Below are 9,326 nucleotides of genomic sequence, written 5' to 3'. Positions count from 1 at the left end.
CATAACTAATATTTTAGCCATTGAAATATGTAATGAAATTGTAAGACATGTTCGTCATGCCATTTTTATTGGTTATCGATTGAAAATATTAATGCAAGACATGTTCTTCATGTCGGTTTTAGAAAAGAAAATTTTGAAATTTGAATTTTTGGCTCCAAACTTGTCAAGTCAACCCTCCTTTAAGTCAAGTCGGCCCCAATGAAGTGACGCCCATTCAGAGAGGTAGAACACTATATATAAAGCACTCGACCTCCTCCACAAGGCACCATTTAATCTCTCACATAAGAATACATATTATGGGAAACCAAGCAAAGAAGGAGGATGAAGAAGGACAAGAAGGATGAATTATTCTAAATCACACACACACAGATATATATATATATATATATATATATATATATCTACTTGACATGTCTTACTTTTTTGGCATATTCTGGGCAGCAAGGCCAAAATTATAGGTAGCAAGGCTGAGTTTCTGGGCATATTCTGGGAGGCTAAAATTCAAGCCAGGTAAATCAAAGAGGGTCGATGTTGATGGGAAAAAAAATTGACTTGAAAAAAGGTTGTTTGACTAGGCTTGACCTTAACATTTTTGGTCAGTTTGACTATGATAATTGACTAGAAGTATTAGGTGTATCTGTTGTTGAATTGAAAAAATTCTCTAAGGAAAAGGTTATTGGATTTCCCCCCCAAGTGTTTTGTCCAAGGGTTTGTGTTCTCATTGTGCATTATGATATCTATCTTCCTTATGCATTTATGGTTGCATTTATGAAGTGTAATTGCTTAATGATAAACATGAGTTGCTATAAGAAGATCTACTTCATTAGAAGTAATTATCAGTATTTCAGAAATTTGTTTTTGTATCTATTGCACTTGAAAAATCAACAAGGGGCTCTTCCAAGAGAAAATTATCTAGGAATTTTATGACCATAACAACTCATATCTGTCAGTTCCTCTAGGTAGGCTTATTTTTTATCAAGTCCACATCAAGGAGGTTGTGACCCACAAGGAGGTGTGAGAAAAAAGTGGAAAGGGAATATGGCCTAGCATGAGGAACCCAAACTTCAGAAGCCCCCAACAAAGAAATGAAATCTTCCCCAACAATGAGATTTCATACTAACATGAAGGATTTTCTCATCAGTTATTCCCAAGAATGATCCTAACAAGGACCATAAATATTTACTACTAGTAGTTCCATCCCCATTTTTGTAGAAAATACTTCTACTCCCAAGGTCAAATCAAAGCCCCACGAAGCGAGAAATTTGATATTCATGAGATTAAAAATGAAAAGTCCACCAAATCTCCCCTAGAATTTAAACAAACAAAAATCCACCAAGGAAAAATAGTTTCAATGATTATGTAAATTTGTCTCCCTATCCCATGGTTTCTTAGAGAAACAAAATGTTCGGACAATGTGAAAACAAAAATATGCTTAGGGCTTATTTTTAAATGGGCTAGAGAAACCATGACAATTAAAGGACTGTATTATCATGAGGAAACACCAACAAGGGTTCTCGTTTCTCTAAGCACCCCATCTATCGATAGTTTTTTTCCCACATCTACATTCTGTCTAGCTCTCAATTGGGCTTTTGAAAGGTGTGATTTGCATCCCCTTGATCAAGCCTTGAGCTTGGGCATGGAAGAAGGACCCAATACTTTGAAACATTGTGAAGAGGCTCCTTTAAAAGCTCTATATCGAATATTGTAATGGGAAATGGATTCAGAGGAGTCTTCCTATGCAAAGGGAATTGCGACCCTCGAGGAGGGACAAGATGGAGAAACATAGGGACATGGATGGGGCACTTGAGAAGACATAGTCAAGGGGGGAGAGTGTTGTAGGGAAAAGTATCCGATTCGGATGACCCTATCCCTCTCTAAGGGTGATAGTACCTCAGCAACAACTGTAAAGGAAACTACTGAAGGTTTACTTCTTTATGAAAGCAAAAGAGAATGAAAGAATGCACTAACCGTTGCCTTGCGCTTAATGTCGAATCCAAACTCTTCTCTATGGCTGCTTGCTCCCAGCTCCTTGCTCTATTGCTGGCCCAGCTAGAATGAGATCCTGCAAAATAGCAAAGAAGGAAACTACAAGCAACATGCAATCATAACTGATTCAGGGATTAGTGTAAATCAAATATACAATTATCACAATATATCATTGAAACAAGAGCATATAGAAGAACCTCAATAGCTTTTATTAATGAAGAAGTAAAGGTTCTGAGAGTGTTACAACCATTGAAGGCTCCAATCCAGCAACACCTCCCAGCAGAAAGAATTTCTCCTCTTCACCTCCTTCAAGCAATCACCCAATAGCTCTATAGTGAAACCAACAGCATATAATTACTTTGCACAAAATTCCAGCCTCCTGAGCTCATAGGAGAGAGCTCAATATATAGATGATTTGAGAAAGGATGAGTCAGCTTGCAACTGATGTGTAGCTGCCTTGTGTCCTCTCTCTCTTCAGTTCTTGAGTCCACTTGGAGAACTTTGCTTCCACTTGGAGAAACAGAGCCTCTGACTCATCACAAGGCGAAATCCCTGATCCAAGTGTCATTTTTGGAGCAATGACTCAGTGTGCCACTTGTCCAATCTCGCTCAACGCAGGTGGCCTTTGTTCTACCTGCTTTGCAACGCAGGTACACCATGGAGGAGTTGTGTTTCAGCGCAGAAGCCTAGTGGAGCACCTGCTTTGATTTCAGGATTGCTTGTTTTTGAGTGTTTTCAGGTGGAGAACTGATCTGAGAGCTGTTGGTTTGCTGACCTTGTTCCTCTAGGGGTAGGAACATCATGTTTAGGGAACTTTGGATCCCTTGGATTATTGACAATTCATACCTGTTGCTGTAAGGCACAAAATTGTCTATAACAGATGCCCCCTAAAGTATGAGGTCGTTTATCGGGTGAAATGCTTTATTAGGAGGATCCGAAGTTCATTCAATCTGTTGAGAAGTGTCCTGTAATAAGATACAATACAATACATTATTCTTTCATACTTTTTCATGATCTAGATGAGGCGGGCATTCCCATGCTCAGCTTTATAAATACATTTTGGTACATAGAACAGACGATCGTCTGATGATAGACTGATAATTCTCTGCTGAAATTATCATCCTTTGAGAAGGATGATCATCTGCTGCAATGATGTACATATAAAATGTCTTTATATCCTGAATATATATCGCAGCCCGGATGGATGAAACTAGATCCGGGGTCTTCAATCTCTTCCGATCTTCACTCGATGTACAAGTCGATCCATGTGAGAATTTCTTGAAGTCGAACATGAAAATACATCGCTTGATTACCGGTCAATGATGTAAACCGTTAACAAGCGCGAGAGGAATCACCGATAAGGATTATGACCCTCAAGGTACGGCAGTACAATTCACATGGTGGGAATAAAGGACTTGGCGTCGACCACCATGCAAAATCTTCTGGTCGAAGGTCATTGATGTATACCTGTCGCCGGAAGTGAGAAACTTTCCATTGAGGCATGCAAGCTTCAAAGTACTGAAGGGGGTGTTCCTAGATCAACTCCTTGGATAGTGAGCTGATGTCGACAAGGAGCGATCCATCAAATGAGGGCCTTAATGAATCCCACATCAGTGACACGGAACGGAGCTAGTGATTGTGATGAGGTGAAAACAAACTGTGATGTATGATTCAGGGTGGCGGTCATGAAATGGATGAAGGACAATGTATGGCAGTGGATGGGACACGGTTGACTCTTTGCAGAACAACATCTCTTGAACATATAACGACACTGATGTGATGGATTGGTAGCATTACCCCAAATGTGGATGGTGTGGCGAGGACCATGGTTATGAGACCGGTGAATGAAACAACCCAACCCGATGTGATACGAAGGACAAAGTGTCATGTTCAAGAGCGACTTGCTACCATTAATGCTGTGAGGTTCTCCCAATTTTTTCCCAGTCATTGCTGACCAGTACCTCTTTATTTTTGTCAAGCTTGAGGAGGATAACATATGCTTGTTCTATAACCTACCCTTCGGGCAAGCCCATCGCTATGTTTTAACGAGCCTAGCGATAGGGAAACTCGTTCTCATCTAAAGACAAGTTTGTCGCTATTTAATAAATTTAACGAGTCTAACGACAAGGATAACTCGGTCCTTTTCATTTTTAGAGAGTCTGAAAAGGTACATAAAGTCGACTCCAAAATTCCTTTTTCGTCATCTAATCCCTTAAGTCCGAAAAAGTATAAAACAATACAGAAGGGATGAATTTTCGATTGCTTTAACGAGCCGAACAAAACAAGCGCTCGATCTTTTTGTGCAATAATCCATCAGGTCCAAAAAGATTAAAATCTAGAGGAGGGATAGCTCTTCCGGTCCTTTTAACGAGCTGGAAGGCCAAAACTCGGCAAACTTTTCATATTTTACGAGTCAGTGAAAAGAGCTCAAAGAAGACTCGTCTTTTGAGGAACGAGTGATGAACAGGGATAGCAGCAGATTCCAGGTACAGGTTGGAATTTTCCAATCACGGCAGTGTCACAAGGATGGCTAAGTGAAATCACTCTTCGCAGCTGTTCCTCAAAATGGGTAAACAAACATATGGAGATGAACGATTGGCCAAATGAACGGGTGGAGGTGATGGCATATAAACACGACCAAGGACTTTAATATGGTAGTCAAAGGTTACATTTCTCAAGGTTATTTACCGGTTCATTTTTCTGGATGAGCTTGAACTGCAGGGAAAGATTGCTCACAATTTATATTTATTTTTTAACGAGCATGAACTCTGTACAAAAACTGCTCGATTATGGATGCCCCCAGCATAATAATGCAGATGAGGCATATGCCCCCTAAACTTTAAGGGGCAGTTCATTTTTTAACGAGCTTGAATGCGTTCAAACCTTGCTCAATTATATGGTTTACTTTTGATTTTTTACCATAACTAGCTTCTCTTTTCACTGATAGCACTGCATTTTCAAATTGCTGCAACAAACTAGTTAGAAATGAGTAATATTTACTTGAAAATGAGATTAACACATTAATATTTACCTCGAATTACGTAAGAAAGCAAATAAAAAGGGTTTTTACCTCTCATTTTACCATTTCATTTGCATTTGCTTGTTGGAGCCTTGGAGGAGCCTCTTTCCCCTTGATTTTCATCAGCTGATTCCGGGAGATTCTGTGGACGATTTTCGGCGCCGTTTGGACCAGGTAGGAGCTAAACCTTAGCTATTCATTTTCATGGTTTCATTTTCCTGTTTCATGCCTGTTTTGTTGTTCTATTGAGCCTCTGGGGTTTTGCCAGGGGGCCCTCTGATCAACGCAGGTTCCCCACTCAAAAACTGCATTGGGATCCAAGCTGTTTGAAGGCAGCTTGTCCCCCAACGCAGGTAGTACACTGGGCACCTGCTTTGGGGCATAAAAGCAACAATTTTTTGCAGATTTTGATGAAATTTTCGCCAATTTTTCATCAATTTCAGGAGCTGACTCATTCTCTTGATTGTTTTTCAGGGATTCTTGATCAAGATGTCCCTAACATGGCGAGAACGAGAACATGAAGAAGAAGATATGATTGCCCTTCATGATCCTGTTATGGTGGGCGCATTACGAGACTGTGGTTTACTGAAGTTTTTCCGTATCTCTAGCATGAGAGCACAGATTTCACTACTGCAGTACTTGCTTGATGCTTGGGATCCTATTAACCAAGTATTCCAGATCAGGAACAAACCTATTCCATTGACTGTGACAGATATTTACTTCTTGACTGGCCTGTCAAGGCGGGGTGCCCCCATTTCTTTATCAGGTACAGTTCGGGGGAATGATTCCGTGAGAGATTATGTTCGCCAGTATTGCAGGGAGGGGTCCCAGCCGAGCAGAGACGGCAAGGTGGTTATCCGTGATGTTACTAGCAGGCCTCTCAGGTCCATTCTGTATACTCTTGGTAGGATGGCCAGTAGCGCATCTTTACATGTTGCCAACAGGTCTCATATGCAGCATGCCTTGGAATGTCTCCAACCGAAAATCTTCAACTGGAGTGATGCAGTGCTTAGTCAGATGAAAAATCAATTGAACAAGGTGAAGGACGGGAAGCTGAAGAACTTTGGTTTTGGTTCGATTCTGACTGCCTTCGCCTTGGAGAAGATCCCTCTGATGCAACCTCAGTACATTGATCTCGGAGTGCCTTCTCCTACCGAGCCACGTATGCAGCGATGGGTCGATCACATGTCCAGACATGCAGGTCAATCCCAGATTTCTTTCAATGCTGCTTTCTTTAGGTGGTTCGATCGCCAGGAGATGGCTTTTTCCGAGTACCCATATGTTGGTATGGATTTCCGGGGTGATCCGGATATGGTACTGCCAGACGGTGCTCAGTGGGATGCTACTGGTAAGAACTTCAACCATATTACTGTTCATTGTTTTCATTCATAATGTTCTTGTGCTTTATTCTTTCAAGACTTTAATTGAACTCATGTGTGCTTGCAGATGTCGGTCCTGTTCGTCCGGCAGTTCGTCTGAGACCACCTGTTGCTGCTCCGGCAGAGGAGCCTGCTCAGAGAGTTATTATCCGTGATCTTAGCGACACAGAGACCCTTACAGCTGTGCAGGGGCAGGTTGAGAACCTTACCCGTGGTCTTCCGGATGTACAGATTGACGAGTTACCTTTACCGATGCAGCAGCATACTATCGGCGTGCCTAGACGATGGACCCGTCTTCTGCGCATGATAGCACAGACTGTGGCTTACTATCAGGAGCATCACTAGGCTAGGGTGCCCCCTAGCATTTTGAGTTTTTAGGTCATATGACCAATTTTTGTCTCGGTTACAGGACATTATGTATGAACTTTATGAACAACTTATATATATATTTTGATTTTCGAGTCTTATTCTGGTTGATTTGGATGATTCATATGTACACTTTTTATGATGTGTCCTTTTTATAAATGTTGCAAATGTCTATCTAACACATAGTTTGCCAATGAGTCAGTTAATGTGTTTAGATTTCTTGAAATATGCTGATATTGAATTGAATCAAATCGTCTTTCCAAGATCTTTACTCTTAGGAACATGCGATAAATAGCTGGATTACGAACAGAATATATACCATTGAGTTGTAGTACTACGAGCTGTGAGTCTAGCCTAACAATTAGTCGGCGTATGCCTCGTGTGATGGCATCAGAGAGTAGTTCTATCAACGCGCTATATTCAGCGATGTTATTCGTTGATTGCCCAATACATACACCTCTGAAACTTACTAACTCGCCACTTGGATCAAAAATGGCCCATGCTGCGGAGGATAGGTTCCGCGAACTATGACTCGCTCCGTCGGCATATCCAACACATGTCTCCATAAGGTTTGACATCTGCAACGAATGAAAAAGGGGAATCACTCAACCAAAACAAGAACTTTGGCGAAAACAAAATACAACAAAAGCATGCAGGTTACTATTTAAGCATAGTAACGCTTGAGGTACAGCCCGTTCCGGGGCTGCGCCAGTGGAATTCCGTCGTAATCTATTAACTCGTAGGCTCCTTTTGCTAACACTCTTTTAACAATATAGGGGCCCATCCATAAGGAATTGAATTTACCTGCTCCTAATTTATCGGATTCTTGGTCGTAAAGCAAGACCAAATCACCTTCTGAGAAGACACGGGGTTTGACATTTTTGTCGAACTGAGCCTTGACTCGTTTCTTATGGGCTTCGTTAGCCAAAGCGGCATCACGACAGGTTTCATCCAATTGGATTAATTCTAAGAAACGAGCCTCTTCTTCCGAAGTTCCGGGGAGGAGATCAATTGCGAGTTTAAGCGACGAAATTTCACACTGGATCGGTAAGACTGCTTCTAGACCGTACACCAATTGGAAAGGTGTGAATCCGGTCGCGTTTCTTACCGAGGTTCGGTAGGCCCACAAGGCTGCATACAGGATTAGGTGCCATCTTCTTTTATGAACTCTGATCATCCTTTGCAACATACGCTTCAGGACCTTGTTGATTGCTTCAACTTGTCCGTTGGCTTGTGGATAATACGGAGTAGAGCTGTCGTGAGATAGCCCTAGTTTGGCAGCTAATTCGACCATCATGTGATTGCGGAAATGCGATCCATGATCTGTAACTATAGCCTGGGGTACGCCGAACCTGGCGACTACATGATTAAAAAAGAAAAGGGCAGCTGTTTCACCAGTATTGTCCAATGTAGGCATCGCCTCGGCCCACTTGGTAAAATAGTCTACTGCGACTATAATATACCCATGCCCCCCGGTCGAGGTGGGGTTACATTGCATGAAATTGATGCCCCATTTGGCAAAAGGCCCAACTGCAACTATTGGTTGCAGGGGTGCGGGCGGTCTTCTGGTTTTGCTATCAAAGATTTGGCAGGAATGGCAACTTCGGACTGCGATTATGCAATCTTTGAACATTGTTGGCCAAAAATATCCTGCTCTTAATATCTTTTGGGCTGTAGCGAAACCTGATTGATGCCCCCCACATGCGCCTGAATGACACTCATTCAGGGCTTTTTCGGCTTCTTCATGGGTGAGACACCTCCTCAGAACGGTATCGATACCACGACGGTAAAGAGTATCACCGACGATCATGTAGTCTTTTGCTTGGTATCGTATACGTTTCTGTTCGGAGTGCGAGGTGTCCGGCCGAAACTTTTGGGTTTGGAGATAGATAATTATATCTCCATACCATTCATCGCTTGCAGATATCAGAAACAAATTCTCGTCCACGATTGATTCCTTGGAGGTTTCATCGTTGAACGACGAAGGGAGGTCGCATAATAATTCTGCGAATACCAGAGCTTTCTTTGACTTGGATTTCACAAATTCCAGATCAAACTCTTGAAGAATCGCTATCCATTTGGAATACTTGCCCCCCAGCAACTGTCGCGACAGTATATAAGTCATGGGGTTGCAATCTGACAGAATGGTAGTTTTTCTAAAGAGGATATAATGTCGAAATCTCTGTACCGCTTAAACAGCAACAAGTGCTAGCTTTTCAACGTAAGAATATTTACTTTCTGTATCATTTAAGTTTTTACTTAAATAATATACAGGATGTTCAACTCCCTCGACTTCTTGAACTAAAACCATCGCAATGGTTGTATCTGCTGCAGCTAGATACAGGTTAAAATCCCTAAGATAATCTGGGGCGTACATTAATGATGCTTTTACTAGAGATTCTTTCAAAGCGTCAAAGGAAGCTTGCGCAACCTGGTCCCAATCGAAGGGTACATCTTTTTTCAAAAGACGTGTATAACCTTTAGCAAGTTCTGCATAATTTGGAATGAACCTCCTCAGAAAGTTTGCTTTCCCTTGGAGTTTCTGAATCTGAAGCAAATTCGAAGGTGGAGGCAAA

Source organism: Pinus tabuliformis, chromosome 9 (assembly GCF_031772625.1).
Source record: "Pinus tabuliformis cultivar Carrire ecotype Pingquan chromosome 9, CPIR1, whole genome shotgun sequence".
Lineage (NCBI taxonomy): Eukaryota > Viridiplantae > Streptophyta > Pinopsida > Pinales > Pinaceae > Pinus > Pinus tabuliformis.
The sequence above is the reverse complement of the archived record's forward strand: the minus strand, read 5'-3'. Positions refer to the sequence as shown.